This window comes from Oxyura jamaicensis, chromosome 1, assembly GCF_011077185.1.
Source record: "Oxyura jamaicensis isolate SHBP4307 breed ruddy duck chromosome 1, BPBGC_Ojam_1.0, whole genome shotgun sequence".
NCBI lineage: Eukaryota > Metazoa > Chordata > Aves > Anseriformes > Anatidae > Oxyura > Oxyura jamaicensis.
Genome location: NC_048893.1, coordinates 77,736,884 through 77,760,704, shown reverse-complemented (window position 1 = coordinate 77,760,704; position 23,821 = coordinate 77,736,884). Strand labels below are relative to the sequence as shown.

The window sequence follows — 23,821 nt, the reverse complement described above, 5'->3', positions numbered from 1 at the left end:
TCCCTCCCTCCCTCCCTTCCTCCCTCCCTCCCTCCCTCCCTCCCTCCATCCCTCCCTTTCCCTCTCTCTTTTATCTTTTTCTTTCCTTCTTTCTTTCCTTCTTTTGGTCTTTCTTTCAGTCTTCCTTTTGGTCTTTCTTTCTCTTTCAGTCTTTCTTTTTATAATCAGCTGTGTCTTATACCCAACTTTAAAATGGTTCAAATGCTGCCAGTGTGTAAGAAGGGGAAATGGATGCTTTTAGATTCTATGGATAATTTTTTATGCAAGAAAATGCCTTTGTTTGTTTTTAAATGTAAATGTATATTCTGCATTCACATGTGTGCATGTGTATGAAAGCAAAGGCAGCCATTAATGCCTTGCATCATACTGTATGATATACATATTAGAATGTACTACATACTGCATGTGACACATGTAATACGTAAGACATAATATCAAGATGTAAAATCTATAGAGTATATTTAACGCAAATGTATATATTATGCTTTTCAATCATAAGGTTGAGAATGCTAAAGACATATCCTTCAATATAGCCAGAACTGTCAGGGTTGTGAGATGGTATCTATTTGCATCTTTGTTACCCTGCTTGTTTTTTCTTTGTCTTGAGATCTGGCTCCATGCTTAGAGAGCTTTTATTGTGGCCTCTCCTCATCTGGGTCCTGATCATGTGGTAGAGGTTGTTTGTGTGAGACCTAACTGCTGCATTTCTCCAGAGTCCCATTGTCTTCTCAAAGGGTTTTAATGTACAGGGATCTCCCCCAGGGTCAGAGCACAGCCATTATATTGAAAACTCTGTTCTCTCTCTTGCTGAAGTCAGTAGCAAAATGCTACTTGTCTCGGTTACTGCAGGTCAGTCTGGGAAACGCAAGTATGGTGTGGTGAGGGGTCTGTAGCTCAGAGGAGCTTGCCTGAATAAAGAGAACAGAAAGTGTCTTTCAGGGCAGTTTCCACTGAGATAAGTAAGTGCCCGATTACTCTTTGGTTCATTGCGACTGAGGCAAATATCTGTGATGGCCTGGGCCTTGGGAGTCATTCTGCATCCTCTGAAGCATGTAAATGGTGGATAAGTAATAAGTAGGACTGAGGAAGGGTCTGCAAGGTGGGATTTTGTGTAAAAAGTTGTCTTGGTCTCTGAGTTAATTCTGTAAAATGCTGTTGTTCTTATCTGTGTATCAGGTTCACTATAATGAAATATTTTTCGGAGTAAAAGATAGTAACTTCACATTTTAAGTTACTCTAGCAGATGCACTAAACTAGCAGAAGAACCTGCTATTTAAGAGGGATGTGTCAAGGCTGTTTCAGTTTCCTAGTAGTCCATGTTTGGTGCTATTTTATGCCTGAGTGTATCAGCTGATATAACTTTTCCCAAAATAAGATATAAAAAACTCAGGTTAAGCACAAGCCACACTGAGCCTACGTCAAAAAATTCCTGTGCTCATTCTCTCCCTCGGGCCTGACCCCACTGGCCCTGCTAGGCAGGAGCCATCCCTCCTAAGAACAGGTTGTTCTCCTGGCCAGTGTGACAAATGGCCGGACATGGAGGCTCCAGCAAAAAAAGATGTGAGGCAAATTGCCAATAACATAATCCCAGCATGTCTTGCAGAGAGCTTATGTAGAGAGGTGAAGAGACTTTGTGCTCTGAGGTGAAATTCAGCAGTGAGTTTCTAGCTGGAGTGCTGTGGCTTTGGGCAGTCTCCACTGGTGCAAATTAAATTTGCTGCAAACACGCAACTTTTTTTGTGCAGTTTTTGCATTCCATATTTTTCAGTTCTGGAAAGAATGTGCAAATGAAAATTTGTGAAATAGGACTGGTGGTTGCTCCCTGGATGTTCTATGTTAGAGCTAAGAGAAATACAAAAGGAAACAGAAGATTGGAAATGTAACCTAGGTGCTTTAATTCAGGCATGAAATCCTTTTCTAAGCATCTCCTAAAAACAGTATAGTGTAGTTCCAAAGTCATCAACAATACTATATATTATACTACTTCTGGTATTCATAATTTTTATTAAGCAGCTTTCATAATTCCTTCAAGTGACTTAAGTGACATAGCGGTGACATTGTGGCACCTGTGCCACTGACTTTATAGATGGCTCATGCTGTCAAAAATCTTACCTCAAGTCCTCAGCTGTTAACACTCACTCCTGGATGTATGAAATGCAGTTCTATCTGTCTGTCTAGATATTTCCTTCTTAAGGCAGAGCCATTTTTGCAAAGTAAAGTAGGCATCTCCAGGGACTTGTTTCCATAACAACCTCCCAGACTGTTTCTCTACCCTGTGACTGGCTACAAGCAAAAGCACTCATTGAATACTTTCAGTTCTCAGATATTAGTACACCATCTTTACAGCATTTTTCTTTGCTTACTGAAGATCCTATCACTTTATATCATGTTCAGCTGCCCTGTCCAACTCCAGACTGACAGAGCATTATCGGCATTTGAAAACTGATGGTGCAAACCAGGAGATGGGAAAGGACTTTGTATATCTTTGCACACAGAGAGGAGATGAGTGTGTGAAGGACAATCTGAACAATCACAAACAAGGAACATTGCATTAAAAAACACATATATATTTTTTTCAATAATCTCACTATGAAATAAAGATTTTGCTGTGGATGAGACTATTGCTTTTTCCTGAACCCCTGGCTATTCTGTGACAATTATTTCAACAGAAAATTTCAACAATTAAAAACAGGGCAGAAATCAACTTCTTGTTGGAAGTGAGGAAGGAAGGAAAAGAATAATTTTATTGAGGGCACCTTTTTTATCCCAAACCTATCCTTATGTGAAGGACTGTAAGAGTGAAAGGCATGAAGAGTTGTTTTGCAGTATTTCAGAGTCTACATTACTGAAGGATTCCTGCACTTTCCTCTAAGATGAAATTTTTATTCTGTTCCTCTTTGGAAAATGTCACATTTTGAGATTTCTGAACAATTTTTTGTTTTGGCCCTGTTCTTTCTGATCCAGAGTATATGGATAAAGGTTACTGCTACAGCAGCTGTGGAGGTGAAGGTGACTGGACTTGGTGTTCTCTGCTAGGCCCACTCATTCAGTGTACAGAGATCCCTATGGAGATAAAGAAGAATGAATATAAAGGATATTCAGGGCAGCCAAAGGCAGGGTAAGGACTAAAGAGTCTTCCATACTGTGATGGAAAGAACAGCATCATCCCTAAAAGCAATGGAACAAACACCTCCAGATTCTGCTTTACCTGCAGAATTAGGTAAGGTTTCTTTTTTATCTGTGAAATTAACAACTATGAGTTTCTTGCAACTAGTGAGAAAGGGTTTTCTAATTAAGATTTGCAGCCTAGAGGGAGAATCTGGTTCTGGATGAAAAATGAGAGAAAGATAATTATATATTACAAAATTTACTATGAGCCAGATCCTCACCATCTTGTTGGCAAAATTCCATTTTAGTACAACTACTTTTGTTTATATTGGACTCCACCTTCAATCATCTGCATAAAGTCAAAGCATGTGTAATATCTGTTAAAATGCTTATATATATATATATATATATATTTCTTCTCTTGAGGTCCCGTTTACACTGGGGAAAGATCTACAGATTACAGGAGGAGTTAACCACAGTTTACCTGAAAACTCTCATCTAATTTGAGTCCAAGTAAGTCTAGTGAACTCTGAAAAGTTAGGCTTCTCTTTAAATTTATAGTGGCAAAAATAAGAGGAGTGGTAGAAATATGCAGGCCAATTCATAGATAAGTTTGAGACTAAATGAGATTCTGCCCTCAGCTGTGGCCATGTATGCATAACATGCCACAATTACATTATGGTAACTGAGATCACAGTCTGAGTTCTTCATTTTTGATTTTTGGAGCTTGCAGTCTAGACAAATCCCATTCTGACAACATTTGTAGCCATGTTATCAGCACGCTCATAGTAGAATACCTGATTTGCAGCTATCTGCTTAACACATAAAGTTAACGAGGGGAGCAGGTGTCTGCATGATCAGAAGATTTAATCTTCTGATAAAATGAACAATTGCCAGTGAATGCTGGGTGTCCTTAGCTGCCACAAGAGATAGCTGGTAGTGAAATTAATGTTAATTTCAGGAAGGAGTTCAGTGATGTGCAGATCAGATCCTAAATAAGGCAAGACACTGGTAGGGAGATAAACCCAGGAAAATATCTGTGGGGGAAGCAGGTAGGGACAGCAGGCAGTAGCATTGATTTCCAGTGTAGCATATGTTATTAGTACACATCAATTCTATATGCCTTGGCTAACTGTCTGAGTTTTAGCTCGCTCCAAGGTAGCCTGTTGGCTAGCTTGTTGGCTGGCTTGTTGGCTGGCTAGCTTGTTGGCTAGCTAGCTTGTTGGCTGGCACAAGAGCTTTAATATTACAGCATGATTTTACACTTTGGAAACAAGTAACTGACCAATGTAGGTTTTACTTTTCTAAAGCATAAACATTGCTAAACATTCTATGTAGGAAATATCCATGTTGCCTGTAGTGCAAATTTGCAGGTTAATCCTTCCAGTGTCCGACTTTTTCTTAGTGTAAGAAAGGAAAAGATTTGCAGGAGGAAAATTTTACAGAAAGTGCTCATCAACTTCTATGGTCACCCTAAAATACTGAAGCTGTGTTGCTTCTTCATCAGACAAGACTTATAGGAAGCCTTGTCTTCACACAAAATATCATCAAAAGTTCAGTAAGTCCTTCTTTGAACTGACTAGCACTAAGTAGATATAAAAATGTTTCCTCAGTGGTGTAAAGTTTTGGAAGAAAATTTGTCAAAAAGTGCAGTAAATCCCAAAGTATTTCATGGGGATTGTAGCCATTTTTGGTTTGAAGAAAACTGGGGTCTTGATTCAGCTCTCCAGCTGAGGTTAGGCAGATGTATCCTTAAGGGTATGAATGCTGTTCCTTCTAATTTAAATGACTGTGAGAGAAGAATCAAGCCCAAAAAAGAGGGCTGTAATGGCAGCCATCTGCAGCCATGTCTTTAGGTGTTGTAGATACATATAGTTTCAGTTTCATTCACCTAAAAGGTTGTAAAGAATTTTATACCAACAGAAGATTTAGCTTTTAGAGCACATATTGGTTTATTCTCATACATTCTCAGGAGAGTAATGAAATGTTATTTGACAAGAAAAGTGGAACATTACTGTCTCCTCTTGCTGCTCATTGATGCATCTGTTGTTTTCAATTAGCTTGATGGTATCCATTTTCAGGAAGCAGATGCTGCCCTCTTTTACACCAGTGCAATTCTGGAATAACTCCACTGACGTCAGTGAAGTGAAATTTATCCCAGTTGAAAGCAGAACTGGACCAAAGTCTCATCATCTACTTATATGCTATGGTGCTCTCAGGAAGGTGCACCATTACCATGCCATAAGGTAAGTGCCTATCTGCTGTTCCATGCTTGGCTCTTTTGTGTCCTTGACGGTTACATACCTGGCAGAAGTTAGGCTGGTGTAGGGCTTGTGGGGTCACCAGATTCCCCACATCAAATGGAGCAGATTTCCTTCCTAGATTCTTGTCCACTTCCCTATTTAATTTCCACCAGCTTCCTCTTGCATAGATGTGATTTCCAAGGAGACAGAGTTTTTTATGGTAAAGAAATATAATTGCAAGTCTTAAATAATATAATAACAGAAGGGTAACAGAGACAGACATGGAGACAAACTCTACCCCTCCTACAGATTTTTGCTGTTATGGCCATCTGTTAAAATTGCTGCAGTCCTGGCAGGTTGGCTATAGATCTGATGGCTCTAGGGTCTCCATCTTCAGGGTATACCAGGTTTAAACAAATGGGTCACTTCTTTCTTGCTCCAGCTCTGCTGATCTTAATGATGCCTTCCCTGAAACTAGACAAAAAGTTTCATATAAAAGGTGTTAGCATGCTGTGTGGAAAAATACCGCTTAAGATGGGGCAGATGAAGGTCACTAGAGAAAATACAGAGTCAGTAAAAAAGAGATCAGTATGAGAAAGAAGGGAGGTTCATAAAGAGTTCTCCAGGGGTTAGTCCCTGGATTGTTTAAAGTATTAGCTGTAGGGCTGAATTTATAAGATTTAGCAATGATGCAACCTAAACAACCCCATTAGGTCTGTGGATTAGGACACAGGACTAGATGATTGAATAATGAACGTAAAGAAATGAAAAGATAGTAAATAGTATAAAAATTAAAGTTGTGATATGGATTTTGGTAGCAAATTTATCGGTTGGGGAAGATAGAAAACAAGAATGATTGGAAGTGCTAAGATCAGTCAAAGTATCAATGTCACTTACTAATCCACCAGAGTAATGAAGCTGCAAAATCCCTCCTTGAAAGTCTCAGAAGGAGAAATTTTTATACCACTTGGGAAATGTTAATTCTGTAAGGCCTCATCTGGAATGCCATGGGTCTTTTTGGTGATCTGAGTTCGGTTAAAGAGTGGGAAGGATGAATGGAAAAGCAGCAAGAATGATCAGGTGAATGGAAACTGCTTTGCAAGATGAATCTAGAAGAGCCTGCCTGTTCTAGCTCAGCAAAAGAGTGGTGAGACCCATAGTTGCAATAATACTGGGAGCTACTTGGAGCAGAGTAGCTAACATGACATAAGAGCTATTTAAGTTGAAAGGCTGTGTTGTTATTTGAACAATAAGGCAGAAATTGTCAATGAATATATTTATACTGGAAAGCAGAAGGTGATTTGTGCTGTAACAGATGAAAGAGAAATGAAAGCCTGCTCTAGATTGAATAGGAGAAATCAAGGCAAAAAACAATTTTTTTTTTTTTTTTTCAGATGGACTTCGTTAAATTTTTGAAAGGCTTTACATGAAAGTAGTTAGATGTTAGTAATTAGAAATAGCCTGGTTTCAGTGACTTCATCTACTAGAATCAGTCTATCCTGAACCTTGTATGTATTTCAGATGTCGAATATATAAGCAATTGTATCTTACTGTCTATGTCCTCTGAAAAATACAGCCACACTATACCTTCTTAGCTAACAGATACCAAATCCTGTTGATGATATTATTTAATACTTGGGCTTTTGGTGCGTGTGTAGGAAAGAGAAGTGTGGGAGGAACTGTGTGTCTTTGGAGATGGTGTTTCTCCATGGGACCAGGTAAAGAGAAAAAAGTCTTTGGAGTGGGGTAGAATGAGGTGGGTGTACCAGATCAGTCTAGGAGCTGGTCTGGAGACAGATAGAGAGTATGTGCCTTAATATTTTCTTACCTTTTGCACTTTAAAGACCCAACAATCTCTGTCCACTGCTCTTCCCCTCAGCCTGGAACCTATGCTGACTGTGTCTGGTCCTTTCTCCCTGTCCAGAGCTTTCCAGCTGTCCACTGATCTTTCTGCTTCCTGGGGCTTCTAGTAATTCCTCAATCCCATTAACTTGCTGGAGTCACTTGAGTAGTTGTACCTAATTTTGAGAATAGCCTTGAGATGGCTCTGCTGCAGCTCAGCCTGGGTTTCTGGTTTGGATGCAGAAATCAACAATAACAAATGGCCTTCAACAACTTTAATTGAACTGAAGGTCAGATAAGTTGATAACAATATTCAATCTTGCCTGAAGAGGTTAGCAGAATAATTTCCTATTACAGGCATTGTTCTGACAGAGACAAAATAAAGCCATGGCTTCATGTTTCCTCTTTCACCTCTTTGAGTTCATTTTACCCTATGAGAAAGCGACGAAGTATGCCTTTGATCTCAGAGGATAGAACAGACATTGACCAAGGTGGGATCTTCACCCATCCATCCATCTCTGTGTCATCCATCTCTGTGTCAAAAGCATATAGGAAAATCTAGACATACTTTGTTCTCAAGCCTTCTAGCTTGTTGCTTCTCTGTGCTCACTTATGTGATGAAGCCATTAACTTGTAATTTATATCTATGTTAGCAAGGTCATTTTTAAAACTTTGGAATAGCTCTTTTTTCTTCTGTAAGTAGAAAACAGAAAAAAAAAACAAAGCAAAATTTTACCAATGACTATGAACATTATGAATGCATGTGAACATGAACACTATCTGAGCTTTAACAATGACATTAGCAGAAATGGTTCACACAAATGCAGTTGTACATAAGTTGTCCTAAGGGCTTGTCATCTTTTTTAGAGTTAAGACAGTAAGGAAAATGAAAAAAGAATTTTCTTATGACATTTATAGAATGAGCCAACAAGTTTTGTTTGAATGATGAACAGCGTTGTGTCTGTTTCTGAACTCAGTTGATTTTGACATTGATATAAGAAGCCACTATTAGTTCATGTGCATCTTAATTTACAGTTGTTATATCATGTGCAGTGCAGTTGTATAGAAGCCTTAGTCTTGAGGCATACAACATATAAAAAGATCTTACTGCAGTAATCACTACCAGCAAAAAGGTAGTCAAAGTGCTTATACGATTAAAATACCTCTATGGAACTCAAAGAACATTCCAGTGGTGAGAAAACATTATTACATTTTGATTTTATAGTAGAGACAGAATAAGGTGCAATTAGCTATGCAGAGCGGTGGAAAAATAAGAGTAAATGAGCAGAACACATGACTTCTTATTTGGTACGATAGGACAGATCTGCATATTCTTGGCCCTGGCAACCATGTCTTTTAGCAAGAAAGCGTTGACTTCATAAAGGAGTACAGGTAGCAAATAGCACAGGAGCAAATCCTATGAGTAAATTATGTTGATTCATGATGATATGTAAAAAGCATGGGAAATGTATTTATTGTGAATCTTCAAGCCAATCTGATTTATTTATGCATAAATAAATGAGGATGAGAGGCAATGGGCACAAACTGAAGCACAGGAGGTTCTGGCTGAATGTGAGGGGGCACTGCCTTACCGTGAGGGTGACAGAGCAGTGGAGCAGGTTGCCCAAAGAGGTTGTAGAGTCTCCTTCTCTGGAGATATTCAAACCCCGCCTGGATGCCATCCTGCGCAATGTGATCTAGGTGATCCTGCTCAGCAGGGTTTGGACTAGATGATCTTCAGAGGTCCCTTCCAACCTCAGCCATTCTGTGATTCTTTGGGTGTAGTATTTACCCATACTCCTTTTTCTGAGGGACTTAACTTTATTGCAGTTTGAACAGCTCAAGAACACTGTGTCCTGTGTTTGAAACACTGTCATGCTCTTAACTTGTTACCAAGTTTTGACTCTATTTGCTTTTTCAATGCTTCTGTTTTAAACCTTCCTCAGTCAAGAGCTTTATTCTTAGAATGGGCTTATATTTTTAAGGGTAGAGCTGTCATTAATAGTAAGGAGTTCTATTGAAAAGCTCACTTGTCAGTGATGGAAGGACAGACTGCTTTTGTGTTTGAATCTCACTTCATCATCAGTACAAAACAGAGAGGTACAGGTAGATATTTATGTATTGGTTTCTTTTCTAATATGTTGCCTGATGGTCACAAAGTTAGAACATCTAGTTTATTACTCTAATTTTTCTTTAGATAGGTACCAAAAAGACATTGTACATCTCTCAAGATCTGAATTGTGCTGCAGTTCTAATGTATCAGAAATAGTACTGTCAGGTACATTCCTTTTAGTGCTGTAGACTATGGGCTTTCATGCTTACGAAATGGTGCACACAAAGCAATTGATCTTTGTAGTCTGTCCTTGGAGATGTCACAGTGACTTTCAAAAACACTCTGGAGGGTATTCACTATTGCTTATCCATTAGTCTATTATCTGATATCTGTTTTCTATACTGGACTGCAAAAATTTCTGCAGGATGTATTTCCATCAAAAGATGCCTCTTCCTCAAGACCTGGCATGTTTGAGAGCAGTTTCATTTCACTTCATGTTGGTGTTCTTTAGAAATAGAATGCTTGGAAAATTTTGTAATATGCACAAATATTTTGTAATATTCTGAATGTTTTTAATTTAAAAAAAAATATTTAATTTTGTACTAAGGACATATATGTACTATTCCTGATTGCTGCCAGTGTGGCTCCAATGTCAGCTGCAATACTTCTTTGCATTCAGTTAAGTGCTATTCATATGCTCCAAACCAGATGAAATGACAGGTCAAATGGCATGGATACTGGAGCATGTGCCAGGAGTGACAAGATTTTAGGGAAAAAGAAAAAAAATATAAAAAGATTACAGTCCTGATAATTTTCTGGGTGCAGGGAGAGGAAGAATTGCAGAAGAAGGTGCCATCTGGAGTGTGCTGTAGCTAACCTCATTATTTACTTTTTTTCTTTGGCTCCTAAAAAAAACAACAAACCCACAACAACAACAAAACACCTCTATGCAGATTTGTGAACTCTCTATAACACTTGGATAAGTGGATTTCAGCGAAGATGAATAGTGAGCTCTCTTTTGCATAGTAACCCTTAATCAACGTTTCCATAGGAGATGTCTGAATACGTATTGATCAAGCCAGCTGCAGCTGTGACATAGCTGTGATGGGTGTTGAATGATGCAACTTTCCTCTCCATCATCTATCCCCCAGTCACGTAACACAAGTAGCCAAAAAATACCAGCTGGTACTTCTGATGCTAGCATTTCTGCTGATGAGGAAGATGCATCAAAAAGCAAAAAAGTGGAAAGTTTTCCATTAGTTAAGAGACCACTTAGTAAGGCAAATCGTATAATTAAATATTGGGCTTAAAGTCAAGGGGACAGTCCACAGCTCTGTCACATGACCTTTGGGTGTCCTGTATTTCTCAGTGCCTCAGCAATAAAATGCTGACATTAGTTGCTCCTCCATTTTGTTGCTTCCTTTTCCTAAGCAAATTAGACAGTAAGATCTTCCTGAGTGTGCCCCATCTCTTACCTAATACCTGTTCAATGTCAGGTACAGCTGAGGACCACTACTCTATAAGGACAGTGTATTGTATTACTGTCATAACAGTAATAACTAAAATATGGATCAAACAAACACAGAAAAACTTTTGGACCTGTGCATGAAACTCTTGGAATACCCAACTGCTAACAAATCCTGCTACTACCTAGCTTTATGTTGGCTTTGGGCCAATGCTGTGGCCATGATGATCTGATTTATATTTTTCAGTCTCAGACACAAAATATTCTGCCCAATCCCCCTTATTTGTGACTCTCTGTTCCCTTTCAGGCTGCTTCATAATTAAAGGCATGCAAAATATTTCTAGCTGACAAAGCCTGGAGCAGACTTACTGCAACGTAAATTGAAAGCCCGCTGAATGCGCCATAGAGATAAGAGGCTGACATCAACTTTTCACAGCTAGTCCAAAAGAAGGAAATTTATGCAGATTTTCTTTTTTCAACTCTTGAATTGCTCTCAGGGACCATGGTATTGAAGCAGCAGAAGAAAATATGCTGAAGATGAAGAAGTACACCAGTAACATCTCTCATCTAGATTTTTATTAGTTCTCCAAGCACAAAGGTGATTTGGATGGTAGCAGCTCACTGCTACTGAACAGTCAAATCTTCTCTTTGAATCTGTCAAGGTCATTTTAAAAAATTATATTTTCACTGGCACTGTTAATAACTGTGAATTTAATCCTTATTAAATGCTTTGCTGTTTTTTATTGCTTCATGGTCTTCCAGGAGAATATGAGGATACATAGATGGCAATTAAGGCTCCTCATGTTTTATATTTAGTCATATATTGGTGATTCAGATGCAAGCATATGTGAAAAGGCCCAGATGAAACCTCTTACAAATTCCTTCCTGTCCTATGAGACATATTTAGGTGCCTGAGTCAGTTACATTTCTGTTGAGGGCCATTGTCACGTTTTTCTGCCCACTGCAATGCATGAAGAGTTTTATTGATGCCTGAAATATTTTAACACCCTTACTGATGCAGAGGGTTGGTTACAGACAAGTGGAGTCAAATTCTCAGCTGGTATCTGTACATTATCTGTACATTAACACCTTTTTTTTTTTTTTTTTTCTGATGCCAGCTAGGAAAGGTGGTAGAAGGTGTTTTAGATGTGTTTCAGTTTTCAGCTTCTCCATTTTCCATACAGGTAGTAAATGAGACCTGTTATCTCCAAAATTCAGTGTCCTGAAGCAGCTAAAGCTCCCATCTGAATGTTTTTTGAGTAGGCACTTACTGTCAGATTTACCACAAGGATTTAACAATCTGTGGATAGACTGAAGCTCACCTGCATACTCAGGGTCTAGATCTGATGTTTTATTTTTCCATGCCTCAACTGTAGAATGGAAATAATGTATTTCTTCAGCATGCACTTGGCTGTTTATCAGCAATAAAGATCTATAGGAACAATCAACAATTCACTGTTAAGCTCTTTTTTTAAGCAGATAAAGCAAATGACGCTTTTTCTTATAGGGAATCACAAGTAGCGTGAGGCACAGCTGGAAGATTGGACTGGGGTTTGCAGCTCCAACAGCTGGTTACAGTGGAACCTTCAGTCAGATTCTCTGTAAGCCTCTTTCTGATTTCACTTGGCTGTAACTTCCATAAAGGGCATCCTCATTTCCACAGCTGGAAGCAGGATAAGCAAGATGATGATGAACCTCCTTACATGTCTTTCAGTGACGTTGCTGCTGTCACTGCTTCAGTGACATTGCCGACCACACCTTGGCTGCTGTGGTCATTGGGATTTTTTTTTTTTTTTTTGTGAAGTTAATGAAACAGACCAATAGTAAGCATGTTTGAAATTCCTGCTCTAGGTTGGGTTATTACTTGACAGTGAAGGAGCAGCAGGACCAAAAATTCCTTCCAAGATTAGCAATTAAGGGACTGGTGAGGTCTAAATGCTTACTACCTGTATTTACTTACTGTTTGTATTTACTTACTATTTGTATTTACATTGCTTTTTGTGATCACAATCCATATCTTCAAGTGATTATTGCTCTGGTGATCCCTTGCACATATGGCACTTACAAACTGCAGCATGTCACCTCCATTCACACCTCCACATGTGGAACCCACTGAAGCGATGTCACTGTGCTTTCTTTTAACTTCATCAAAGCTTAGTAATTTTTCCACAATGTGGTTTCTTTCAGTTTATTAGTGTTTTACCATGCCAGCCTGATGTATATCAGCTGTGAAGGCAAAATTAAGTATTGCTGCATATGTAGGGCCAGACTTAAACCATGGGGAGGAAAAGAGAAAGGAGAACGGAGATAGAGGCTGGAGAGCCTTGGTTGCCACTACTTGGGAGTAGGGGAGAGGTGAGGAGTGGTGACTGCTCCTACTCCTGCCACAATCACGGCAGCATTTTCCAGTTCCCCACAAGCCTGGCTTCCTAGGGTTCTGGTGTAAGCAAAGAAGACAGGAGGACCATGGCTATTTCACTGTCCCCAGCAGGATGTTGCCCTTAGCAACTGTTGCCTTTCCCTGTACTATAGAACCAGCTCTAATATTTTGCTGTGATTTTGTGTGCTGGTTCCCTGGGTATATGCATCCCACAAAAAAGCATTTAAAACAGTGATGAAGATAAAACAGATAAGGTTTTAACAAGGGGTAGCAGCTGAAGTTTAAGCTGTTAAGGAAGATTAGACTCAGGTTGCCAATCCAAGTAAAACTCAATTTACTTCATCTTATCAGCTACTTTAAGCTGAAAAAATTGATCACAGTGATCCTTTAAAAAAATAATAAGGAAAGACAGGTATATCTTTTAGAATTTTCATTTACAGTCATTGAACATGCAGTGCTCCCAGAATATTTTCTTTAGGAGATGCTCTGTGAGTTAAGGGAAATACTTAAGCCCTGTGTGAGAAGATCCTTAACCACCGAGAATCAAAGAAGACTTTGAAATCTGATGCACGGTACAAATTATGATGTCTGTGGGTTGGCTCCATCTTTGACCCATAAGTAGGAGGGGATTGAGTAACTTCATGATGCTGTATCTATCAATTGATCTGGAGTGTATGTGCCTAGTGAGTACTCATGCATGTGCATGTAAGCATTTGAGCTCTCTCCAGTCCTTGCTTGATAGCTGCAGTCTTCATGAGCTCCAAGTTTTTGGGGTTATCTTAAGTAGAACACAAGTGATGTGGTAATTAGCAAGACTGCTACCTGAATTTGTTTTTCTACAGTATTTTGAACATACAAAGCATGTTGTAAGCAATAACTGTTATTAATTAGTTTCAGGCTGCTGAGAAAATAGTTTCTCAGCAGCAAAAAGAAGCAGTTGTTCTGGTGGCTGCTGTGTATGTACTGCGTTAACCCTTTGGGGGCTTTATTCAAGCAAAATGCTCACAAGAAGCAGATGGTGATTTTTCTGAGCAAGGACACAGAGAATCATCTGGCGTGTTGTCCTGAAAGAATTTGTAGAATTACTCTGAATTCTGGAAAGCCTGGAAATTCAGAGGAAAGACCGGTGATATGACAAAGTCCACCTCATGCTGACACTTGCTGTCAGGAAATGCTGCCAAAAGCCAGTTACCAGTTTGTGGAGTGGCACAGTGCTATCCCGTGGGCCATGGAGGTACTCAGCAGGCAACGCGTGGATGTGCGATGTCCGCTTCAGTGTAAGGTGTAAGCAGTTTGCAGAGGAGAGTTAGGCCATGTAGGCTCCGTTTTCATGGGGAGTGTTGTCTGCATCGGCATTTAAGATATTTAAGCAGTTTCCTTTGCTACTGAAGAGCTATGTATATATACATATATATATATATAGTAATATATATATACTTATATATATTAAATCTCTTTGAACCTTTCTTCTTTTCTGGTGAGAATTTTTCCACCAGCAACCTGGGAGATTTGCCTTGCTCTGTCATTCTGCCAGTGCTTTTTGAAATTGTAACACTTTGCAAAGCCCAGATAAACAGGCAACTCCGGGAGCACCTGGTGGCCAAATTGCTAATGCCTGGGGCTTTGGAGCTCTTGTGGGAGGCAGCCGCAATAAAGGAGAGCATAGAAGCAAGGTGTCTGGTATCCTGGATGAGTGCCCTAACCCCTGAACTGTTTGTAAAAGGAGACAGCTAACCCACCACTTTCTCTTCCCCTTCAGGTATGATTTGAAAGAGAGTACCAGTGATTTGAAAGAAAGGTCAGCATGCTCAATGTGGAGCATGTCTTTTCAGCCACGCTCAGAGCTGGACCTGTTGTGTGAGGTTTCAAGCAACATGTGCAGTGATGTATGGACTACTGGTATGTGCTGGGGAAGCCCAAGACAGCCTGGGGGGCCCTGTCATTTGCTATAGTCACATGTGCAAATTCAGCGTTTTCTACGTTTTGTGAGTCTCTGTTGCTTGGTGGCAGCATGATCACAAGCACTTGGCCTTGTTATGTTGAATTTAGGCATACAACAAGGGAACAAAAGTGGGACTTGACTATGTGAGCCATTTTTTAGGAAAGTCTGCACAGTTTCATAAAGGACATTAAATCCAACAATGTTATTTTAACTGTTAATGCCAGAATTACACACATTTTCTTGAGAGCTGAGATTCCTCAAGCATTTTCACCTGCCTTCCAGGGAGAGTATACATGTATGAGATACATATCACCAGCACTGTGTGGGGTTAAAATGGGTATTTGGTTTGAGGAAGGATGGTGGTGTACTGGGATTTTCCCTGAATATTTTGATTCACTCAGTGCTGCAGGGGCAGTGCTGCAACCTTTCATCTGAGCCATGCATCAGATGAATTTATATGTGCATTACCTCTCTTTTCCTTTTCTGTGTCAGAACACTGAGAGGATTTTGTAGCTTTATCCTTCCATTTGGAGTACAGTTGCTTGCTTTACAATTCCATTGCTCTTCTTTTGCTGCTGAAGGTTTCATTATTCAGTCTTGTTTTGGGATGGGCACTATAAATATATTGTATCTGAACTGTTTAATTGCCTCTCCCTTATCCATGCACAGTGTAATAGCCTGGTTGCCACATTTGTCTGTCATAACAGAGGTGAGTAAAATTTGCTTCAGTGGAGTTACACCCACTCAGTGTAACTTTCCCTTTATTTTTACTATCGCCAGTCTTTTTGAATATGACAGAGACACTCAAGGCCTTAAATTCATCTCAGTTAGCTTCCAAGTAGTTGTTCATTCATAGTTGTTGGGAGTTTGTTCATTCTCATCTTCGAGAAGGATTCGGGGATCTTCCATGACAGCAATTTCATTTGTATATGTATATAGAGGATTATTGCATTATTTCAAAACATAAAGGCAGTAAGTGTCTGCATGTGTCTGCAAAATTGCACAGGGAAGTTTACATCCCATTCCAGGGCACAGTCCATTTTGTCATGTCGCTGAATTCATAAAGCCTCTCTGAGGATTAGGGGCTATTTACTATGAATTTAAGCATCAATATCTGACTCTCCCAAATTAAGGGTAATAAGGGGTATAGAAATGGGTCCCTAAAATTAATCATTTGTCTCCCACCACACTTATATATGCCCTTTCACATAATCTAAAATGAGCATGTTCCCATCTGTTTTGATATGGAGCCTCTTTTCTCTTCTTTGCCTTTCTGAACAATATGACTCTCTGCACGTATAGCTATATAACGTGCAATTTAGTTTTTAAGTGCATTATCTGACATTAGAGTTATGGTTCGAGATTATCTTGTATTTTAGTTCCTGAAGGAAAAAAGATTATACGTACAGAACATCACGATTTTTCACCTGACACAGACTCCTGAATATGGTTTTGGAGCTTCTGGAGAACTTATCCCAAATTTGTTTTTGAAAATTTGAGGCCCACCTTTTCAAAAATGGTGACAATGTAGTAAATCATGTTTCTGGATGCCCATACAAGACCTGCATTCTCCTTTCTGAAATTTAGCTTGTAAAGCTGAGCATCTAATCTCACTGGCCAGTCTGGAAATTCTTGGTCTCTTTTTCTACTTCATATTAAAGTAATATTTAAAAGTGATCAATAACTGAGTAATGAATAAGGCTGACATAGCCTTAGTATTTCATTTATCTTGTGCCTCAACAATTGCCTTGCTTCACTTCAGTTCCTTTTAGATATTTTATTACTTTTACAATAGTAGGATTATAGGCATAGAAAAGTCTGTTTTTAAGTCAGTCTGCCGTTCTTCTGGCCCAGTCAAAATCTTTTCTATCACTTCCGTTATGTGAGTGATTGTAATCTTTATTTAAATGGTGCTTTCAAACACCATTATAAACTTGGATCTGGCCCCTGATTTCATGTCAGTCCCTTCACTGCTGCATTATACTAGCTAATCCCTTGCTTACTTGAAATATTTAAAATGACAGTTTTGCTATACCGTTGCCATACTGCTTGAGTTTTTCAGAATATTTTCAATGCTGAATGACTATGCATTAATTAGTTATACTTTCTGAGATGTTTTCACACATCTGCTTAACATTGTAGTGTTTGATCCTTGCAGTTGCTTTGTTTTTTAGAATATTTGATGAAAAGTGTTCCAGAAATGGTTAGATTTGGGCTTTTGGATTTGCCAGCACTACAAGAAAACATATCATGCTAAACTCGTAACCAACCATTTATGACATGTCTGTTTTTAATTACTGGGACCATTTCTATAACTACTGAATTTAGGTTTTGCATAATCCTCGCTTTAAGCAGGCAGATGACATTACATGCCTTAACCATGCAATACATTCAGTGCAAGTAGAGTCTTGTTTGCTGCTAAGGAGTCTTACTAAGTAAATTTAGAAACCATAGAAGAGCATGTTTTTGTTTTGTTTTGCTTGTAGATCACAGAAACAAGCTATACGGAAGAATATTTTATGATTTCTAAGTATTTGTTGGACTATCAATGTACACAATGGAAAAAAGGAGATCCGAGATCTCAGATTTTGAGTATGTAAACTCTATCCTCTACACTCTTCCAGTGGAACATATCCACTGACTGAGCAACATCCATTTCAGGTACATCCGTATAAAACTAAGAGTGGAATCAGAACAGTAAACCCCGCTATGATTGTTGATTGCACAGTAAAATAAAGTAATTTGTCGTAACTTCACTTAGTGCAACTCTTGCAAATATCTGTCTCTTCCTGTAAACTGTCTGATGGGGTCTCTGACTTACCAAACTTCAAGAAATCACTATGTTCAGTTATTGTTGCTCTGCATTTTTTGGAAAACTATGAGCCAGCCTTCTGGGTTGTTCAGTATTGGTAATCCCTGGATTGAAATCTTCCCTCTCCAACATATAAATCTACAGGAAAAAGCTTACATAAAAGAAAGTTCACTGAGGGAATTCTGCTTTGAAGATCAGCACTGATTTAGTCTGCAAATCAGAGATTTCTCACAATCTTGGTGAGCTCATATCAACTGGACAAGTTGGTAGATTGATGTACATTATTAACAGTTGAGTAACTGGATTTTTCCTAAAAAACATTTTGGAAGGTAAATGAATTTTACAAATTCTTGCTTGTAATATTTCACATATCGATATCCCTATCTATCTATAGTCTTTGCTTATATATATATCTTATACATGAGGGTAAAAGCATTTGTATATATTCAAGTTTCTATAAGCATGCATTAATATTTACATAGTTTATGTATCACTGCCAATTTCTCCTTTCTGAATCTGTGCAGATCTTTTGACAAATTTGCCTCACTTTGTAGGCTTCTTCTGTCTTTGATATTTCTCCCACCTCTATCTTTGTTCTCCTGTGGGCTGTAGCACTGCTTTGGCCATCCTTGCGGCCTAAGGCTTTCTCACTAGCACAGTATCATTATAGCCTTTTCTTGTTCTTCTTTTTCTGGTTACTTGAGTCATTATTGAACAGTAACAAGAGTTGTGGGAGCATGAGGACTAGGAAGTTCTTCATGGTGGAAGAAGCTGCTTTCACACTCCTGTACTGAGAGGGAAATGGAATTGTCATGCAAAAATACTGGATGAAAATATAAATGCTGTAAATCCCTTGCAATGCAAGGCTTGAACAGCTTGTGGCATTTCAGCACATGCTTAACTTCCCTAAGTTTAGGTCTAGCCATGTCCACCACTCACACAATTAAATAAAGTCTAGGTCTCAAGCTTTTGGTTTTGGAACTCACAAGCCCACAGATTATTACTTTAATACGTATCCAAACCATGTTTCACAGGAACATGTAAGCCATCCTGTGTACAGAAAAATGCAATTGGAAACTTTTAGGGGCATGTTAGACTAGCAGAATTGAGGTGTTGTACAGCTGACATACAGAGAGGAACGAAATGGGAGTATTGCTTGCTTTATGAGAAGCTTTTATTTGACCTTTCAGGTTTAAATAGATTTTGACCATCTTAGGAAGGCCTGAGTGCCATATTTATCCCAGTCACTTCATCTTCCCTTTTTATCTCTCCTGCTGTGGAGGACTGCAGATATTTTTAATAATTCATAATTGTTAAGAATAGCCCTTTAGGTTCAATTTGTCACCAGCACAGATGGACTTGTGCAGCTAGAAGTGACTGTATCAAAGTGTGACAAAATCTGTACATGAAGAAAACTCCTTGCAGGCCAAACGTGTTTTTTCTTCTTTGCTTCAATAAATCACTTCATATCATATTAAATGGTTTAAAGTAAGTTAATTAAGTGGTTTCAGATGTGATTAATTTTTTAAAAATTATATTTCTGTTACTCTGATAGTCTTTCCTGACCTTGGCATGAGGGAAGAGGCTTACAGGACAAAATGTAAAGAACGTAACTTTGTCTTAAGAGGATGTAAAATTACACAACAAGAAAATGACTATGGGAATGTAGTGAAGTCCCAGTCAGACTTTGGGTATCCATCCTTGGAGCAGCACAGTACTGCAAAGCATCCTACCAGACTTTGGAGCATTCCAATATGCATAACTCATCTCACGCAAGAAGAGATGTATATAGTTCCAAGCAGCTGGAAGGAAAGTTCCCCAACAAACCAAATACAAGTAGGTGGCATGGTGAAGTGAAGCAAGCTGGCTGCAGTTACATTGAGAAGATACTCTGAACTGACTCCCTTCAAACATTCTCATTAACAAATTAACCATTAGGTTGTCATATCTTAGCTGTGATCCATTCAGAATAAGACATTTATCTTGGTCAATTTTTTAACACTTAACACACTCTTTTTTTTTTTTTTTTTTTTTTTTCTGTCTCACTAGGCTGGATTCTGGATGATTCAAGGCTGTTGTGTCAGAATGCTGCAAAAGATGTTGCATCTCCTCATCATGGAGTTGGTGAAGTTTCCCTCTGTGCAGGGAATACAGCATTTATGGACGTGAAACTGCTTTTTTTGGTTAGAGGTTTTCTTGTTTTCTTTAAATGGGTTAGCATGCTTAGTTACAGGAAACTGAAATTAGATGTGAACACAGGTTGGAGGAAGGAGGAAGGGAGAATCCCGTCCAAGTTTCAAATGTGTATGATTTCTGGAAAAAATAAATAAAACAAATTTAATTTCCAGTGGCTAAATAGCAGCAATTTTTCATCTATTAATCAAAAGCCCCAGACAAGCACTGAGTCCTGTGGGAAGCTGGAAATGGACACAGGGCACCTCCAAACCATTCTGTTACTGACACCTATTTTAAATCTTTTTTTAAAGTGGAGGACCGAGTCCTGGCAAACACGTAAAGTCAACCCTTAGAAGAGCACAAAGCTTTCTCTAGAGAACTGAACAGCTGGCCAAAGTATGCCTATTTGTCTGCCTGTCTTTTTGCCCCTGGATTACTGTGCTTTTATAGACTGTTTTCATAGCTCAGATAAACGGTAGAAGTTTAACATAGCTCTACAAATAATAATCATCTTGATCATGCATAATATGCATTACGTAAGAGGTGGGCCCAAACTAGAGGTATTTCTCATTTCTCTATGAAGTGTCTTGTTTGAGTATATTTGCAGTTAGTTCTTCTTGTGAACATGTGAGTCTATTGCCTGCTTTAAAGTAGTGACTTAGTTTCAGTGGCTGTAGAATGTTTCACTGAAATAACATTGTTTATAGTCTTTCATGTGATTTAGAAGGCACAATTGCCATATAGTTTTGAAAATGTAATATAATTGTATACAGTGTTCCTGGGAAATGTTCTGAAGTTTTTTCCCACTGCACCATTGTGATAAAAACCTGTTGCTCTTCATGCTCCGTGAGCCCATGCTGCACTATGCTGAAGCTGATGGGAAACCTACTTAGTAATGGGAAGTGAGGGACAGAGAGTGATGCTCTGGCCTGGAATCTCCTCTCTTTGGCAATAGCACAGGTCAGCCCTGCAGCCAAAAGTCCAGAACAAAAGGCAGATCTACCCTTAGTATGTTGCCAGTTCTCTGTATAGGTGAATGGGAGGGTGAGAAATAGAGAAGTGATTCTGGAAGGAGAGAGACTGATAGGAATAGTGGAGTAAAGGGGGTTCTGATCATTACAACTGGAATTTTCAAAGGGTACCCTGATTGATGCTGGGCATCCATCTGCCCCAGACTATTTATCAGTAACACCCTCTAAATTTTCATGCATGAATTTTAGCTTGTGTGGCAGTCCTTACAGTCAGTGTGTGAGAGACAAGAGGTAGAAAGCATCTCCTTTTAATGAGACAGTTCTTGGCACCTGTAACAAGCAAGGATTGTAATACCTCCTCATGGTTGCTGACTGTGGGTCTGGTCCTCTGATACGCTGTGACCTCCTGGCTACCTATGACTCAAACCTGTAATCAGTGTCTTATAGGACTGGGCTTAAAGCAACTGTGACGTGGCAAATCCAAAGATACTTCTGGAGCAAGTCTGCACAGTAGTCTTGAGCATGGATGTAAAGCCACAGTTCCTAGGAGGCAACATTCACTCTGTATTCATATTATTTGGGTGAAAACAATGCAGAGACCTACTCTGACTCTCAGTGCAGGCCAGCTTGCAGTGTGAGGCTTCTTAGACCTGTGTGACCAGGCAACATGGCTGGCATGGGGTAGCCAGAGCTGCCACAGACCCTTCTTGCAAGGGCAGTTGTCTTCAGAGGTAGCCTAAGTATAGGCAGCCTGCTGCAGAAGTCTGTGAGCCTTCAGATGCATGGCATGCAGGTCAGAGACTTTAGGTGATACTGTGTGCCACCACAAACAGCGCGGATGTTTGTTGCAGGATCCCTTTGCTTTTGCTGTGAAACCTAGCTCCTATACATTATTTCAAGGAAAAGAGTTGGGATTTGCAGGCCAGGTCATGTGGTGACATAAGTATTTCCAATGCCCTTATTGGAGCTAGGCTGATTTATACAAGTCTAGTCCAACATTTCTGAGAAATGGTAGAATGTAGGGTTTTTTGTTGTTGTTGTTGGCTGCACTGAAAAACTGAAGCCTTTCAAATAAAGTATGTGAAGTAAACAGAATTTTTAGATGGAATAGTGAAAATGCTGTTTTCTGGATTCAGACTTTGAGACAAATTTTTTTGCAGAATCCACATGTTGTGGGATAAGAGGGTATTGGGCTTGAAAACTGACCAATGAAATGGGACTCAACTGAGCTTTGAAAAGCAGTTATAGTCCTTATTGGTGTTGCCATAATATATGCTTAACTCAAACCCAACTTTGCACAGGCCAGAACCCAATGAAACCATGTAACTAGGTATTTGTGATTGTTCCTATCAGTGTGATCCACTGTTGAATAGGCTGGACATATGAATAAAACCATTTTTTAAAAAAAGTGTTGTGTGTTTTTCATGTCAAAAAGACTGGTTGCACTCTGGTACTTTACTATGTTCATATGAAGTATTTAATGTGGAATTAATACAACTGTACAGCTTTCTTAAGACAATTGGCAGCCACTGGCTGAAGAGCACTTTTTTCTCCTCAGAGGTGATTGTTGCAGTACTGCACTGAACACCAGTGAACTGGGTCTGGCTGGGATGTTAACCTTCCCTGCAGCAGCCCATACAGTGCTGTGCTCTGCACTCATACTTAGAGCAGCACTGGTATCACACCAGAGTTTTCTCTATTGCTGAGCAGTGCTGGCACATCATCAAGACTCCCTCTAACCCTCCCCAGACCCAGTAGGCTGGGGGTGACAAGAGCTGGGGAGGGGACATCACCAGGGCAGCTGACCTAAAGTAACCACAGGGATATTCCAGGTGGGAAAGGGGAAGGAGAAAGGGGTGCTCTTTTTATGAAAACGTTTGTCCTCCCAGACAACCACTACGGGTATTGAGGCCCTGCTTCCCAAGATGTGGATGAATGTTGCTTGCTGATGGAAAGTAGAGAATAATTGCTTTCCCTCTTTTTGCTTCCATGTGGCCTTTTTTTTTTTTTTTTTTTTTTTTTTTTTTCTTTTCATCATATTTCCCCACACACACTTTGAGGAAGGGGAGTGAGAGAGAGGTGTGCTGGAGTTGGGTTGACCATGGGTGTGAAAACACCACATCCTGTCACATGTAAAGATGTGAAGATAACTTGGCATGTCCTTTTCCTAGTCATGTAAGGGTGGTCCCTTTATTCATTGACAAGACCAAAAGTCAAGGCCAAAGTTCCATCAAAGTATGGGTAAGGGGAGGAGTGTGTGTGTCTCACACATGTTGCTGCTGCCTGTGCCCCTCCCTTTGTCTTATGGCTCTACAAATACCAAACAACAGATATATTTTGAAAGATTTTCTCTATTTCTATTTGATGTCTGTCTGCATTCCAGCCCTCAACGAAGAAAAGATGTTTTCAAAAGTACCTTCTGAGGTACTCTTGCTTCTCATAGATTCTGGGTCTTGTTGGAAACCTGGGCAAACTTGAAGCTGATTCAGACACTTCTCTAAGTGTTGCCACTTCCCAGGAGAGCTAGCTTGCTTCATCAACCTACGACAGCTGGGAATGCTCTTTGGTAATCTCCAATTATTCCCGACATATGTTGCTTGCTCCTTGACTTGGCAGCCACAAAGGTAAGTCCCTTTACACAGAATTTATCCACTGGGAATGCATTCTGTGTGCTTCACAACCCCACTGAAACAGAGCTATGAGACAAAGATCAGGAAAAAGGCCAGACCCTGCTCCTTCACTTAGCTGCAGTGGTATATCTCTTGCTGAATAAAGAAAGGACAGTAATTCAACACACAGCGTTAGTTTTCGTCTATTGACAATGTGACAG

At 39.4% G+C, this 23,821-nt stretch overlaps 1 long non-coding RNA gene across 2 annotated transcripts; it reads left to right on the top strand.

Moving 5' to 3' along the window:
• Positions 1 to 84: 84 nt before the first annotated feature.
• On the top strand, positions 85 to 22,399 carry LOC118157766. 2 transcript variants are annotated; one of them, XR_004746724.1, is made up of 6 exons: positions 85 to 3,220; positions 3,535 to 3,621; positions 5,190 to 5,354; positions 14,851 to 14,977; positions 19,895 to 20,980; positions 21,283 to 22,399. It is a non-coding gene; the product is annotated as an uncharacterized LOC118157766 (long non-coding RNA). The 2 variants fall into 2 exon arrangements; XR_004746723.1 differs by lacking the exon at positions 14,851 to 14,977 and having other exon boundaries at positions 86 to 3,220.
• Positions 22,400 to 23,821: the final 1,422 nt, after the last annotated feature.